This window comes from Haematobia irritans, chromosome 2 (assembly GCF_050003625.1).
Source record: "Haematobia irritans isolate KBUSLIRL chromosome 2, ASM5000362v1, whole genome shotgun sequence".
NCBI lineage: Eukaryota > Metazoa > Arthropoda > Insecta > Diptera > Muscidae > Haematobia > Haematobia irritans.
Genome location: NC_134398.1, coordinates 69,311,587 through 69,329,937, shown reverse-complemented (window position 1 = coordinate 69,329,937; position 18,351 = coordinate 69,311,587). Strand labels below are relative to the sequence as shown.

The window sequence follows — 18,351 nt, the reverse complement described above, 5'->3', positions numbered from 1 at the left end:
AGAATGTACAAAGAAAATGACAAAGCTAGTATACCCCCCATCCTATAATGGAGAGTTTAAAACAAAAATAATAACACAATTCTGGATTCAAATACGCTAAAACCAATGAAAAATACAACGTGTGCAAAATTAAACACTAGCCGGTATTAAATTGCATGATAACTTAAATTTTGTTTTATTTTCTTCAGTTTTTATTTTAATGCATCACAAAATGGGTTAATGACCGCAAAAATAAAAAAAAATGCTGCGCTTGCATAGCTTTGTAATCAATATTGCTTTCGCCTCGTTCTTGTTTGGAATACTATTTCTCCGAGCATTTGTTGGTAATTTGTATTATTATTGCCATTAATATTGTAAAAAATCAAAATAAATTTTAATTGGACCAAGTTAACTCATAGATTACAAGGTGTAATGGAATCATAAAAAGAAAAAGTAAATATATATTTTAAAAGTTTATTTGAATTTAAAAACAAAACTTTATTAGGGCTGTTTTCTTTTAGAACTTGATGCAACATGTATGAGCTATCCAGAATATCGTTGCACTGGTGTTCTATCCTGAACATCTCATCATTGCAAATCGCGTCGGTGTTGCCAGATTGCATTTTGATTCACATTGATCATAGTGTCAATTTATTGTGATTAATTTGTCGAATAACATGAAATTAAGTGTTAAAATGTCATAAATAATCACACCAGTAAATTTTTATTACGATTTGAACACTTCACATATTAAAAATGTAAGATTTCACTTGTTTTCTGTGATTGTTTTTAAACAGCTGATGACAATGTTGCAAACTTTTGGAGATGTCCTGTACAAACATGTATATTTTGAAATTTAAAGACGACTTCTTTACATCAGAAATTTTTCTTTACTTTAAGGAAACCTTTCCTAATTTCAAAAATATACGACTTGAAAGGAGAGACACAAATTTCAAAGTTTATTGCCCTTAATTTAAAGAGAGGAGAGTATTTAGAGCAATGATTATAAGCTTTCTTTCAATAAAAATTTCATTATTGTAAAGAAATTTGTTAAATTTGATATTATATAAATTGCGTGTCCTAAAATTTAGGTTTCATAATCTATCAAATTAGATCAATATTTTATTCAGTGTACCTTTCGTACATGCAATGAACAACTTTGTGTTTATTTCTTGTCATCGAAAAATGTAATTGCTTCACATCCTGGATACACTGCTGCTTCCATTTATTGGTAACATAAATACATATTGGTAAAATAAATACCGAGTTTTGAGATAAAACTTCATTTGCAGTCGGCAATAGAATAACTAGACATTTTTATTGCCATACTTACAAAATTATTAGCCGGATTCCTTTACAAAAACAGAACCTGGATAGTGAAAAAATATGCTTTTACGAATGCCGGGTTTTGAGCATCAATAAAAAACCGGAAAAAAGGATTTTCAAAAAACATAAAATTTTCAGATAAACCCAAACCCGTTTTTTCGAAAAAAAAGGTTATTTAGAACTCTACATTTAATCCACGGTGATACATACCACATTATCTAAAACTACCTATTACGTATAGATACACTTTTACTTTTAACAGTTGAAGGCATCCAATTATACGGTTTTTATTAAATAATCTCAGTCTCAACTTCCTCGAGATCCATCAGTTCTGCTACACTATAATAATGTTTTAATATTCATACACTTTTGGGGAATAAAATTATGAGGACACCTGCCTATGGCCTAGTCATACTAAACTATTCCAGAACTTGTAGTTTGGACAGTGTTGCCAGGTGATTTTTGATTCTTCCCCCAAATTTTAAGAAAGAAACCCCTAAATTGGTCTAGACTTTCTTAAAAAAAAGCCCCAAAAAATACAGGAATGTAAATAGTACAAACAAGCGTCCAGAATTTCGTGAAAAATCCAATAGTGATAGACTTAACAAATTAACCCTCTAATGTCCAATCCCGGGCTTCATTAAATCAGGAAGCTTTTAGTAAAACACACCTTAAGACAACAAAAATGGGTAAAATAAAAAGAAAACTTAGTTAAAACTAGGGCTGACATTTGGGATCGATTTTTATAAATCCCGGGATTCGGGATTTCAAAATATGGAATCCCGGGTTTTTGGGATTTTTTATATATATTTAATAAAAAAATATCTACAGCAATAAAAAATTGTTGTACATTAAACCATTTTAGTTTAATTAAATTTTATTAACAAAATAAGAACAAAAGAACATAAGAGTATGTTAGATTACAAAGCAATTTCAAATTGCTATCATACTTAATAAACACTTAGTCCATCTCAACAATATGAAGAAACAAAACACAAAAAATTATGACAAAAATAATTTAAAAAGGAGTTTCATATCGCTATCTTACTCAGCAAAGCATTTTAAGGACTTTGGTTAGATTACGCATATTTTTGTACACTTGTGTCAATCCTTTTGCACTTCATTGTTTTAAGTAACTTCTTAAAAATATCAAGACATCAAAATTCTTATCAGATAAACGACGGTCCTTTTATCATTGCTTTTAATTTTATGTGGAACGAATTCCACTCCACATTCAAGGTGTACCATAAATGTTTATTATCTCAATTTGTAAATAATACTAAAAAGCCACAAATTTAACAAATTGAAATTGTTTTTTTTTTTCGAGACCCCGGGATACAAAATCCAAAATCCCGGGATTCGGGATTAATCGCGTCCCGAAAATTCCGGGATTTCGGGACGGGATTTATCGCGGGTGACAACCTAGTTAAAACTATTCATGAGGCTTTGCAGCATATACTGAATTTTACCATATAATTTTTTCTTGTTTAGCTTTTTTGCTTTTGTATCGTTAACATTGAATATTTAATAAGTTGGCAAAAAATTGGGGCATTAGAGGGTTAAGTTTATATCAGCGTTAACTTTAAGAAGAGTTTTCTTTTCTGAAGAACGATGATGCTAATTTTTTTCTTTTTTTGCGTAAATAAAAATCGTTAGATAAAATCATTACAAAACTTGTCTCAAAGTCGGGTTTATTTGCTCTTTAAAAAAATACTTTATAACAAAAGGGAATTTCGTTTGTCTAAAATTTCGTTCCTGAGGAAAGTATTTTTTCTTTGGGTGTAATAATACAATATGTATATTAATTTAAAAAGCAAGCAAAACAAAATAATGCAATGTATAAATCTTCTAAATCAAATTAATTTAAACAAGTATATACGGCCGTAAGTTCGGCCAGGCCGAAGCTTATGTACCCTCCATCATGGATTGCGTAGAAACTTCTTCTAAACACTGCATTCCACAATCGAATTACTTAAGTTGCGGTAACGCTTGCCGATGGTAAGGTATCTTAAAACCTCCTAACACCATCTTCTAAATTGTATGTAAGTCCATACGTGGTATATATTAAATCAAAAAAGATCGATCCAATACGTATATAATTCAGTTTGACAAAGTAGATATAAAGTTTTGACAAAATTTTCTACAGAAATAAAATTTTAACAAAATTTTCTATACAAATAAAATTTTCACAAAATTTTCTATAGAAATAAAAATTTTGACAAAATTTTCTATAGAAAGGAAATTTTGACAAAAATTTCTACAGAAATAAAATTTTAACAAAATTTTCTACAGAAATAAACTTTTGACAAAATTTTCTATAGAAATAAAATCTTGGTAGATTATTTTTGGCTCGAGTGGCAACCATGATTATGAACCGAATAAAATTTGAACAAAATTTTCTATAGAAATAAAATTTTGACAAAATTTTCTATAGAAATAAAATTTTGGTAGATTATTTTTGGCTCTAGTGGCAACCATGATTATGAACCGATATGGACCAATTTTTGTGTGATTGGACCAATTTTGGTATGGTTGTTAGCGAACATATACTAACACCACGTTCCTAATTTGAACCGGATCGGATGAATTTTGCTCCTCCAAGAGGCTCCGGAGGTCAAATCTGGAGAACGTTTTATATGGAGGCTATATATAATTATGGACCGATATGGACCAATTCTGGCACGGTTGTTAAAGATCATATACTAACACCATGTTCCAAATTACAACCGGATTGGATGAAATTTGCTTCTCTTGGAGACTTCGCAAGCCACATCTGGGGATCGGTTTATACGGGGCTATATATAATTATGAACCGATGTGGACCAATTTTTGCATGGTTGTTAGAGACCATATACCAATATCATGTACCAAATTTCAGGCGGATCGGATGAAATTTGTTTCTCTTTGAGGCTCCGCAACCCAAATCTGGGGATCGGTTTATATGGGCGCTATATATAATTATGGACCGATGTGGACCAATTTTTGCACGGTTGTTAGAGACCATATACCAATACCATGTACCAAATTTCAGCCGGATCGGATGCAATTTGCTTCTCTTTGAGGCTCCGGAGGTCAAATCTGGAGATCGGTTTATATGGGGTCTATATATAATTATGGACCGATGTGGACCAATTTGTGCATGATTGTTAGAGACCATATACCAATATCATGTACCAAATTTCAGCCGGATCGGATGAAATTTGCTTCTCTTTGAGGCTCCGCAAGCCAAATCTGGTGATCGGTTTATATGGGGGCTATATATAATTATGGATCGATGTGGACCAATTTTTGCATGATTAGTAGAGACCATATACCAACACCATGTACCAAATTTCAGCCGGATCGGATGAAATTTTCTTCTCTTTGAGGCTCCGCAAGCCAAATCTGGGGATCGGTTTATATGGGGGCTATATATAATTATGGACCGATGTGAACCAGTTTTTGCATGGTTGTTAGAGACCATATACCAACACCATATACCAAATTTCAGCCGGATCGGATGAAATTTGCTTCTCTTTTAGGCTCCGCAAGCCTTTATATGGGGGCTATAGGTAAAAGTCGACCGATATGGCCCATTTTCAATACAATCCGACCTACATCGATAACAACTACTTGTGCCAAGTTTCAAGTCGATAGCTTGTTTCGTTCGGAAGTTAGCGTGATTTCAACAGACGGACGGACGGACGGACATGCTTAGATCGACTCAGAATTTCACCACGACCCAGAATATGCATACTTTATGGGGTCTTAGAGCAATATTTCGATGTGTTACAAACGGAATGACAAAGTTAATATACCCCATCCTATGATGGAGGGTAGAAAATAATAAATTTGTATTAGAAAATAAATTTGTATTACCACCACGGTTGCCACACACCCTCAAAAAAATCGCTTCTTTAACATATGTTCCAAACATATTTTGCAGGAAGCACATATATTATTGGATACTGCCGAAACATTAATATGTTTGTTTTATGTGAACATATTATATGTTTGGAAGCATTTTGAGCCCAAAAATATTATATGCTTGGAAGAATTTTTCCCAAAGACGATTCTGCTCATTGCCTAACATACTCGTAATTTTCACATCCACGAAATATTTTAGTTCTTGGTACCTTTTTCTGTAATACAAATAATGTTGAAGAAATTATTCACTTTTATAAATTTTTTAAATTTTACCTTTCGCCTGCACGGAGAATCGAACCGAGCACCATACAGTTTGTAAGCCAACACACTATCCACTGGATTACGTAGCTGTTATAGTCACCAGGAGATAATTATCGTTATAAATTACATTTATATAGCATAGTTTGCAGCGCCCACGAGCCCATGCGAACATAACATTATTTAACAGAAACATACATTTGTTTGCCACGTGGAGCAGTGGTTAGCATGTCTGCCTTGCATGCAAAGGGTCGTGGGTTCAATCCCTGCTCCGACCGAACACTTTTTTTATTTTTAATTTACACATTTATAAAGGGTGATTCTTTTGAGGTTAGGATTTTCATGCATTAGTATTTGACAGATCACGTGGGATTTCAGACATGGTGTCAAAGAGAAAGATGCTCAGTATGCTTTGACATTTCATCATGAATAGACTTACTAACGAGCCACAGCGTCGAATTTTCAGTGAATGGGCCCTAGAAAAGTTGGCAGAAAATCCGCTTTTTTATCGACAAATTTTGTTCAGCGATGAGGCTCATTTCTGGTTGAATGGCTACGTAAATAAGCAAAATTGCCGCATTTGGAGTGAAGAGCAACCAGAAGCCGTTCAAGAACTGCCCATGCATCCCGAAAAATGCACTGTTTGGTGTGGTTTGTACGCTGGTGGAATCATTGGACCGTATTTTTTCAAAGATGCTGTTGGACGCAACGTTACGGTGAATGGCGATCGCTATCGTTCGATGCTAACAAACTTTTTGTTGCCAAAAATGGAAGAACTGAACTTGGTTGACATGTGGTTTCAACAAGATGGCGCTACATGCCACACAGCTCGCGATTCTATGGCCATTTTGAGGGAAAACTTCGGAGAACAATTCATCTCAAGAAATGGACCGGTAAGTTGGCCACCAAGATCATGCGATTTGACGCCTTTAGACTATTTTTTGTGGGGCTGCGTCAAGTCTAAAGTCTACAGAAATAAGCCAGCAACTATTCCAGCTTTGGAAGACAACATTTCCGAAGAAATTCGGGCTATTCCGGCCGAAATGCTCGAAAAAGTTGCCCAAAATTGGACTTTCCGAATGGACCACCTAAGACGCAGCCGCGGTCAACATTTAAATGAAATTATCTTCAAAAAGTAAATGTCATGGACCAATCTAACGTTTCAAATAAAGAACCGATGAGATTTTGCAAATTTTATGCGTTTTTTTAAAAAAAAAAGTTATCAAGCTCTTAACAAATCACCCTTTATTTATACTATATTAAATTTTTATAATGAAACTACGATTTCATTCAAATTTTTGGCCTTATCATAAAACAATTTTCCGAAACAACATACAAGCGGTTTCACAGAAATTGTTCTCGTTTGATTCTTTCGCTGTTATGTTGATATCTTTCGTCAACTCTCCCGGTTTCCATCTCTATTTCTTTCTCTATACTCTCTCTGTCGCTTTCAATAAAATATCACAACATATGTATGTTTAGTCGAAATTTGTAAATTTATATATGTTTGCATTCACACATATGACTTTTATGAAACATTCATGCCACAAACATAATATATTCTAACGTATTAACATAGATGTCCCAAACATTTAGTGTTAGTTTAGGAACATTACATGTTTGCACTTAAAAATATTGTGTTTTAAAATTGTGCCCGAAACACATTTTGTTTATATCGGAACATATGAAAAACATATTTTTCTAACAGTGCAGTTGGTGGAATTCTACCAAAAATAGTACTTTTTTTTTGTTAAATCTCTATAGAAATAAAATTTTTGGAAAAAGTTTCTATAAACAAATTTTTTTGAGAAATTGTTCTATAGAAATAAAATTTGGATAATAAATTCTATAGAAATAAAATTTTGAGAAAAAAATCCATAGAAATAGCATTTTGAGAACATTTTTTATAGAAATAATATTTTGAAAAAAATTTCTACAGAAATACAATTTTGACAAAATTTTCTATAGAAACAAGTACATACGGCCGTAAGTTCGGCCAGGCCGAAGCTTATGTACCCTCCATCATGGATTGCGTAGAAACTTCTTCTAAACATTGCCATCCACAATCGAATTACTTAAGTTGCGGTAACGCTTGCCGATGGCAAGGTATCTTAAAATCTCCTAACACCATCTTCTAAATTGTATGTAAGTCCATACGTGGTATACATTAAATCAAAAAAGATCGATCCAATACATATATAATTCAGTTTGACACAGTAGACATAAAATTTTGACATTTTCTACAGAAATAAAATTTTGACAAAATTTTCTATAGAAATAAAATCTTGGTAGATTATTTTTGGCTCGAGTGGCAACCATGATTATGAACCGAATAAAATTTGAACAAAATTTTCTATAGAAATAAAATTTTGACAATGATGAAGAATTTATTATGAACCGAATAAAATTTTAACAAAATTTTCTCTAGAAATAAAATTTTGACAAAATTTTCTATAGAAATAACATTTTGGTAGACTATTTTTGGCTCTAGTGGCAACCATGATTATGAACCGATATGGACCAATTTTTGTGTGATTGGACCAATTTTGGTATGGTTGTTAGCGACCATATACTAACACCACGTTCCTAATTTGAAACGGATCGGATGAATGTTGCTCCTCCAAGAGGCTCCGGAGGTCAAATCTGGAGAACGTTTTATATGGGGGCTATATATAATTATGGACCGATATGGACCAATTCTGGCACGCTTGTTAAAGATCATATACTAACACCATGTTCCAAATTACAACCGGATTGGATGAAATTTGCTTCTCTTGGAGACTTCGCAAGCCAAATCTGGGGATCGGTTTATATGGGGGCTATATATAATTATGAACCGATGTGGACCAATTTTTGCATGGTTGTTAGAGACCATATACCAACACCATGTACCAAATTTCAGCCGGATCGGATGAAATATGCTTCTCTTAGAGGCTCCACAAGCCAAATCTGGGGATCGGTTTATATGGGGGCTATATATAATTATGGACCGATGTGGACCAATTTCTGCACGGTTGTTGGAGACCATATACCAACACCATGTACCAAATCTCAGCCGGATCGGATGCAATTTGCTTCTCTTTGAGGCTTCGCAAGCCAAATCTGGAGATCGGTTTATATGGGGTCTATATATAATTATGGACCGATGTGGACCAATTTTTGCATGGTTGTTAGAGACCATATACCAACATCATGTACCCAATTTCAGCCGGATCGGATGAAATTTGCTTCTCTTTGAGGCTCCGCAAACCAAATCTGGAGATCGGTTTATGTGGGGTCTATATATAATTATGGACCGATGTGGACCAATTTTTGCATGGTTGTTAGAGACCATATACCAACATCATGTACCCAATTTCAGCCGGATCGGATGAAATTTGCTTCTCTTTGAGGCTCCGCAAACCAAATCTGGGGATCGGTTTATATGGGGGCTATATATAATTATGGACCGATGTGGACCAATTTTTGCATGATTGTTAGAGACCATATACCAACACCATGTACCAAATTTCAGCCGGATCGGATGAAATATGCTTCTCTTAGAGGCTCCACAAGCCAAATCTGGCTCCACAAGCCAAATTGGATGAAATTTGCTTCTCTTGGAGACTTCGCAAGCCAAATCTGGGGATCGGTTTATATGGGGGCTATATATAATTATGAACCGATGTGGACCAATTTTTGCATGGTTGTTAGAGACCATATACCAACACCATGTACCAAATTTCAGCCGGATCGGATGAAATATGCTTCTCTTAGAGGCTCCACAAGCCAAATCTGGGGATCGGTTTATATGGGGGCTATATATAATTATGGACCGATGTGGACCAATTTCTGCACGGTTGTTGGAGACCATATACCAACACCATGTACCAAATCTCAGCCGGATCGGATGCAATTTGCTTCTCTTTGAGGCTTCGCAAGCCAAATCTGGAGATCGGTTTATATGGGGTCTATATATAATTATGGACCGATGTGGACCAATTTTTGCATGGTTGTTAGAGACCATATACCAACATCATGTACCCAATTTCAGCCGGATCGGATGAAATTTGCTTCTCTTTGAGGCTCCGCAAACCAAATCTGGGGATCGGTTTATATGGGGGCTATATATAATTATGGACCGATGTGGACCAATTTTTGCATGATTGTTAGAGACCATATACCAACACCATGTACCAAATTTCAGCCGGATCGGATGAAATATGCTTCTCTTAGAGGCTCCACAAGCCAAATCTGGGGATCGGTTTATATGGGGGCTATATATAATTATGGACCAATGTGGACCAATTTTTGTATGGTTGTTAGAGACCATATACCAACACCATGTACCAAATTTCAGCCGGATCGGATGAAATATGCTTCTGTTAGAGGCTCCACAAGCCAAATCTGAGGGTCCCTTTATATGGGGGCTATACGTAAAAGTGGACCGATATGGCCCATTTTCAATACCATCCGACCTACATCGATAACAACTACTTGTGCCAAGTTTCAAGTCGATAGCTTGTTTCGTTCGGAAGTTAGCGTGATTTCAACAGACGGACGGACGGACGGACGGACATGCTTAGATCGACTCAGAATTTCACCACGACCCAGAATATATATACTTTATGGGGTCTTAGAGCAATATTTCGATGTGTTACAAACGGAATGACAAAGTTAATATACCCCCATCCTATGATGGAGGGTATAATAAAATGTTGACAAAATTTTCTACAGGAATAGAGTTTTGACAAAAATTTCTATAGAAATATTTGTTTGGTAGATTTGTGGTAATCTTCAAATTTTGTTAGATTTTTTTTTTGGCACGAGTGGTAAATGTTGTTAAAGATCAAGATGTTGTTAAAGAGCCGGCTTCTAATTTCCTCCTCTAGAGCCAACAAAATTTAAAATTATTACAAATTGTGTTGAGTGAAAATGTCCCTACATTGTGGTCCAACGTGCCTACAAGACGCTAAATATTAGAAAAACCCTACACTGTTAGAAAAATATGTTTTTCATATGTTCCGATATAAACAAAATGTGTTTCGGGCACAATTTTTAAACACAATATATTTAAGTGCAAACATGTAATGTTCCTAAATTAACTCTAAATGTTTGGGACACATATGTTAGTATGTCAGAATATATTATGTTTGGGGCATGAATGTTTCATAAAAATAATATGTGTTAATGTAAACATATATACATTTACAAATTTCGAGTAAACATATATATGTTGTGATATTTTATTCAGAGAGCGACAGAGAGAGAGAGATAGTATAGAGAAAGAAATAGAGATGGAAACCGGGAGGGTTGACGAAAGATATCAACATAACACAGCGAGAGAATCAAAAGAGAGCAACTTGTGTGAAATTGCTTGTATGTTGTTTCGGAAAACTGTTTTATGACAAGGCCAAAAATTTGATATGCTTAAGTCTAAATATTATTTAATTTGAATATTAGAATGAGTATTCGGAGTAAAGAGAATAGACATTTGAAAAAAAACAGCATGTAAAAAACTGTACACCCCTAAATAAATTTATGTGTATATTATAAAATTATTTATGTATGTTTATACTCGACTCCACGTTCTTCTTTTGTTAGAGTTTTTGAATTCCTTCCAAAATTTCAAACTTTTGTACCAAAAACAGTTTTTTATTACAAAATTGTTATTTTTCCAATAAAAAAAAATAATATTTTATCCAAAAGCTCAGTCCATTTCGTTTATATCAAGCACTGTTTCTGACTGTTAATAACCCACATTTCGAAGTTTCATTATAAAAATTTAATATAGTATAAATATAAATGTGTAAATTAAAAAAAAAAATTGGTGTACGGTCGGAGCAGTGATTGAACCCACGACCCTTTGCATGAAAGGCGGACATGCTAACTATTGCTCCACGTGGCAAACAAATGTATGTTTCTGGAGAATGGTAAAAATTAAAAAATTTATAAAATTGAATAATTTCTTCAACATTATTTGTATTACAGAAAAAGGTGCCAAGAACTAAAAAATTTCGTGGAAATGAAAATTATGTGAGGGAATGAGCACAATCTTCTTTGGGGAGAATTCTTCCAAGCATATAATATTTTTGGGCTCAAAATGACAAACACATTAATGTTTCGGCAGTATCCAATAATATATATGCTTCCTGCAAAATATGTTTGGAACATATGTTAGAGAAGCGATTTTTTTTGAGGGTGTATATATAGGGAATTTCCCCTACTTCTAGCAACACTGGCTGTAGTTGATATTGCACCTACGGAGTTAGTATGCCACTAATATTGAGCCCATTATTAAATAAGAGAAAATCGTTCAATTAGTGTGGGTACTAAATCCAAATTTGTAAAAGTCGAGCAATATGCTTATGTAAGAGCTACAAGTACGTATAAATACGGCCAGTATATCAAAATTTGAAATTTGAGTAACATTGGTTAATAAATAAGAGTACTATGGTCAAATTTGGGAAAATCGGGCTATACATATATATGGGAGCTATATCTAAATCTAAACTAATTTCTATGATTTTTTTGCACATATAGTTAGTGCTATAGAAGACAACATTTAGCCAAATTTGAGTAAGATCGGTTGATAAATAAGGTTTTTATGGCCAAATTTAGAAAAATCGGGCGGTACATATATATGGGAGATATAGCTAAATCAGAACCGATTTCGATGATTTTTTGCACATATAGTTAGTGCTATAGAAGATTACATTTAGCCAACTTTGAGTAAATAATTTAGCCAACGGTTGATAAATAAAGGTATTGTGGCCAAATTTGGGCATCTCGGAGAGAGAGGTTAGGGTTTCGCTTGAAACTACCGGTAACTCTCTTTGTCGTCTCAGCGGCTTCCGGTTTTCGATTTCTCCCCGATCCAGACTTCCTGGCTGTCGACAAACGTTCCCCAAACACTTTAATTACATTTGTAACGGTTGATTTGGCAACTTTTAGCGATTTTGCCAGCTTTGCGTGCGAGTAGCTCGGATTTTCGCGATGCGCGAGCAAAATTTTGATACGCTGCTCTTTTTGCTTGGACGGCATTTTGACAACTGAAGAGTGAATTCCAAAATCAAAATAGGAGCAACATTCTACACACACACACCTTCAAAATGAGGGGTGTTCAGGTTTTATAAATGCAAAATTGAAAGAAATACGTCAAGTTTATATTGACCAAATTTTGACCGTATCACCCTTTAATATGAACTTGTCATAGAACGAATGTCCACCGTTTCAACAACCGTTGCAATGAATTTGCATCACTTCTTAAGGTGTGATCTGAATTCAGTGTTTTGAATGTGAATTAAAAATTTTGTGATATTTTCCTAAATAAATAATTTTTATACTTTTTTATGATTTTTAATGCATTCTAACGCTTGTTTGAAACGTTTTTTCAAATATTATCGATTTTTCTATAATGGATTTAGCAAAATGGATTGTGGCAAAATTTGAATAATTTGTTCCATTTTGTTTATTCTTACTCTTTTTTTAAACTATTTGAAAAAAGAAAACAAAAAATTACGCATTAAAATAGAAAAAATGAAGTAAAAAAACTTCCTGTGTAGGTAAAATAGTTAACTTCTTTGTGAGGACATTTTTGGAAGTGCTTTTAAAGTTGTGCCTTTAGAACAACTCCCAATTTGTTGCTGAGAAAAGTGTGGAACTACCCTACGGGAAATGTATCAACCACAGAACTGGTACAGGACTAGTCCCTGGTGTGTATGGACCAGTCCCAGTTCTGATCAAAACGTATGGAAGGGACCGTCCACTTTAACATGGGTTTTTCATTGACGGAGTAAACTTACATTTTAGGACGCGTCTTGGACTCATCCCAAAGGACACGTCCTGGGACAATTTAGCAGGAGCAACCCATAAACAGGTCCTCAGGAACCAGTCTCGGACAAACTCTTAGAAATCTATTTCAATTTGGCCTCCTAGGTGCAAATCGAACCCGAAATGGAAAAAAAAACTTTTGAAATATGTCGAACAAAAGGTTATCCTGATAATTTTATTTCACTAAATGTGAAAATTGCAACTAACTGGAGCACAGGTACCAGTTCTGTGATAGGTCCGTCAGTGGCAATTTGCACCAATTTCCCGTAGGGTACTTTTAGTTGCTTTATTATAAATTGATTGTCGAGTTATTTTGATGTCTATTTTTTATTCAATTTTATGAAATAAAACATTAGTTGAACCTTAAGTTCAGTCTATACAGTTTTAGCTAGGGGGGCTATAGCCCCCCCTAGGAAAATTGTCTAGCTACGCTAATGGAGGTGGTTCTGAGTCGATCGGTATTTTATGTGGTCTAAAATCAATATTTCTGGTAGGCACATTTTTTGGCAGAACAAACTTATTATACCCTGACCACTATGTGGTTTAGGATATAAAAACAAGTATATACAGACGTAAGTTCGGCCAGGCCGAATCTTATGTACCCTTCACCATGGATTGCGTAGAAACTTCTACGAAAGACTGTCATCCACAATCGATTTACTTGGGTTGTGGTATCTTAAAACTTCTTAACATCGTTTTATACCCACCACCATAGAATGGTGACGGGGGTATAATAAGTTTGTCATTCCGTTTGTAACACATCGAAATATCGATTTCCGACTATATAAAGTATATATATTATTGATCAGGGAGAAATTCTAAGACGATATAACGATGTCCGTCTGTCCGTCTGGCTGTCTGTCTGTATGTCCGTTGTAATCATGCTACAGTCTCCAATAATGAAGCAATCGTGCTGAAATTTTGCACAAGCTCGTCTTTTGTCTGCAGGCAGGTCAAGTTCGAAGCTATATCGGTCCAGGTTTTGATATAGTCCCCATATAAACCGACCTTCCGATTTGGGGTCTTGGGCTTATAGAAATCGTAGTTTTTACCCAATTTGCCTGAAATCTTAAATCTAGAGGTATTTTATGACCATAAAGAGATGTGCCAAAAATGGTGAGTATCGGCCCATGTTTTGGTATAGTCCCATATAGACGGATCTCCCGATTTTATTTCTTGGGCTTATAGAAACCGCAGTTTTTATTCAATTTACCTGAAACTGGAAATCTAGAGGTATTGTAGGACCACAAATACGTGTGGCAAAAATTGTGAGTATCGGTCCATATTTTGGTATAGCCCCCATATAGACTGATCTCCCGATTTTACTTCTTGGGCTTATAGAAACCGCAGTTTTTATTCAATTTACCTGAAATTGGAAATCTAGAGGTATCGTAGGACCACAAATACGTGTGCCAAAATTTGTGAGTATCGGTCCATGTTTTGGTATGGTCCCCATATAAAACGACCTCCCGATTTGGGGTCTTGGGCTTATGGAAACCGTAATTTTTATCCAATTTGTCTGAAATTGGAAATCTAGAGGTATTTTAGGACCATAAAGAGGTGTGCCAAAAATGGTGAGTATCGGTCCATATTTTGGTATAGCCCCCATATAGACCGATTTCCCGATTTTACTTCTTGGGCTTCTAGAATCCGAAGTTTTTCTCCTATTTGCCTGAAATTGGAAATCTAGAGGTATTTTCGGGTCATAAAGAGGTGTGCCGAAAACGGTGAGTATCGGCCCATATTTTAGTATAGCCCCTATAAGAACGATCTCCCGATTTAACTCCTTGAGTTTCTAGAAACCGTAGTTTTTATCTGATTTGCCTGACATTGTAAATATTCTGGTATTTTAGGATCACAAAAACGTGTATCGGATTAAGTTTTTACCGGTCCATTTGGTAATGCCTCCATATAGACCGACTTCACTTCTTGAGGGAGTAGAAGGCGCACTGATCATGAAAATTGCTTGAAACTCAATGAAAAATTTCCAGATTTTACTTCTACAGATGTAAGATTTCAAATCAAGACGTTATTTTATAATTTTCTTGCACACTTACAAGAGATGTTAATGATTCCTCTAAAACTCAAACAAAAATGGTTCTTATAAATCCAGAATCTGATATAGTCCTCATAGGTGAAATCTTTAAATTTATCTTCGGGAAGTGTCCTCAAGTCCTCAAGCCCTCCTGAAATTTCAAAGGAAACCCTAATATTTGGTTCATGGTGGTGGGTATTTAAGATTCGGCCCGGCCGAACTTACTGCTGTATATACTTGTCTAAATTGTGAGTTAGTCCACACGTGGTATATATTAGACAAAAAGTTATGTATAGGTAAGTCTACAAATAATTACGAATCGATATGAACTTTTTCACAGAACATAGAGAGCCAGAATTGAAATATGGGGGTCGCTTATATGGGGGCTATATACAATTATGAACTTGATATGGACCAATTTTTGTGTGATTGGGGATCGATTTATCTGAGGGATATATATATGTTAACTATAGACCGATGTGTACCTACTTAGGCATGGTTATCAACTGCCATATACTAGTACAATGTACCAAATTTCAACTGACTCGGATGAAATTTGCTTCTCCATGAGGCTTCAAAGACTGGAATCATTTATTGTCTCAAAAAATATAATTCCGGACCCTCAATTTGGAGTCCGGAAAAAGCACTCGACTATCGAACAAGTTTTTAGAGTCACCGATAATATTGAAAAAAACTTCGAGAGAAAACAAGTCTGCTCCGCTGTATTCTTGGACATTTCCAAAGCTTTTGATGGAGTATGGCATGATGGTCTGCTTCTAAAGCTCAGCGGATTAATTCCAATGAATTATTTTATAGAGTATGCCAAGATAACGAATTTATTAATCTATATTCAATATCTGTAGGAGTTCCGCAGGGCAGTATACTTGGACCTTTGCTGTATCTACTTTACACTCACGATATGCCTGTTAACGAAGATTGTTTCATTGGAACATTTGCTGATGACACACTTTTAATGTCAAATACGGTTTTAATGTCAAAAAATACAGATGTATCCGTACATAACCTCCAGGCGTTTTTAAACAAGGTTCATCAATGGACAAAAAACTGGGGTCTAAAGCTCAACAGTAGCAAAATCATGTTGACTTTGCGAAAATTGCCTCAAGATACAAACCCCTGAAAATAGTCAATGAGCAAGTGCCTTTTTCAAACTCAGCAAAATATCTTGGCTTTGCACTGGATTCTAAATTAAATTGGAAAATTCATATTGATAAAAAGTGCGAAGAACTAAATATTAAATACCGTAGTCTAAGCTGGTTAATTGGAAAAAAATCAGTCCTCCCCACAGATAATAAACTCTTAATATATAAACAAGCATTAAAACCAATATGGATATATGCCATTCATCTATGGGGATGTGCGGCAAACAGTTCTATCGAAAAACTACAAAGGTTTCAAAACAAAGTGATAAGAAGTGAAGTAAACGCTCCATGGTATGTCCGAAATAGTGACCTCCACCGATACTTAAAAATGACTACGATCAAAGAGGAAATCTCTAGATTTGCAGAAAAACGTCTTATCCGCTACAGAACCATATCAACCTAGAAGATTGTGCCGCTTCACACCACATGATTTATTAACTCGCTTTAATATATGAAAGCCTCAATTCAAAATAAAAATTTTACAAGAATAATTCTCCTACACACAAAAAAATGTTTTTCTGATTCAATCACGAAATTAGTTGATCCATTTAATTTTTAATTGAAATGTCTTCAATCACAGAAGTGATAGTATCAATTAAAAGATTAATTGAAGGTCAATTAAAAAGTAATTGATCCAATTAAAAAATTAATTGATACTATTATTTTTGTGATTGATTTTTGTTTCATTTAAAAAATTTATTGAATCAATTAAATTTTTAATTGAATATTTTTTAAAACTCAATTAAAATTTTAATTGGAAAAATTTTCGTGAAATTTTTTTGTGTGTAGTTTAGTCTAAGGATATTCTAATTCCTATAAGTCTATTGATTGTTTATATATATAATATACTGGTTAGTCACTTCTTCACAATAGAGACTAGTGGTATAGGTTAAGCATCATATATGTATTTGCTTAAATAAATAAAAAAAGACGACAACCAGAGGTCAAAGTCAAATATTCTTTGCATCGTGCCTTGTTGTAACAGCCATCAACAAAATTTGGAAGTTCTACCTAAGTTATGTTTTTAATGCATATCCAAAAATAGAGATGGACATAATTTTATATTCATGAGACGTTCGTTTTGAGATGATCTATAAAAAGCACTTTTTTATATTGTTTTCCCAAAACTACATTTTGAACTGAATTTTAAAATAATAGACATTTATAAAAACATCATTTGAAAATGTACCAATTCATTTCTCGGCAGACGTAGAATTTTGCTATAAAATATTAGCTGGTATGATTAAAAACATCTTTACGTAGATTTATTTAAAATGAAACCCGAAATATTGAAAAAGCATCACTAATGCAAAATAAATGCAACGGATACTTAAAGTCTTGTTCAACTCGATGATCTAATTGTAAATATATTTACCTTTCAAAGTGGAAAATGATGTCCACTTTTCTCATATTGGGAAATTTTAAACTAAAACTTAATAATTTCGATGAACTAAAGCAAGGAAAACTTGGTTTTCCCTTTATAAGGTTTAAGTTAACATTTCCCAGTTATCTCCTATACGTACACTCTCAAACCCACCACATTGCGCACATCAGCTGCTTTCATACATGCTTATATTATTTAAAATTCTTACGAAAAGCGATTGTAATACCAGTCTTTCTTATATATCAATAAATGTTATTATTAACCCTTTTTATTTCCCAAAAGTCTTTTACTCCTTATAATTGCCACTTTTCTGCTTTCACAAAATTTTAAATGTGTCTAATTGATTTCACGCATACCAAAATTGAAATTTATAGACTATTTGCCATTGGAAACAATATCCTCCATTTCACCCTTCACGCATGTAATTATAAAGTACTGCTATTATTTCGCGAGCATGAATTTATGAACTCATCCAGAGATATTGTACAAAG

The 18,351-nt window shown here is 34.3% G+C and overlaps 1 long non-coding RNA gene across 1 annotated transcript; it reads left to right on the top strand.

Moving 5' to 3' along the window:
* The first annotated feature begins 303 nt into the window (after nucleotides 1–303).
* On the top strand, nucleotides 304–725 carry LOC142227690 (uncharacterized). The gene is made up of 2 exons (XR_012719981.1): nucleotides 304–432; nucleotides 501–725. It is a non-coding gene; the product is annotated as an uncharacterized LOC142227690 (long non-coding RNA).
* The last annotated feature ends 17,626 nt before the right edge of the window (nucleotides 726–18,351 follow it).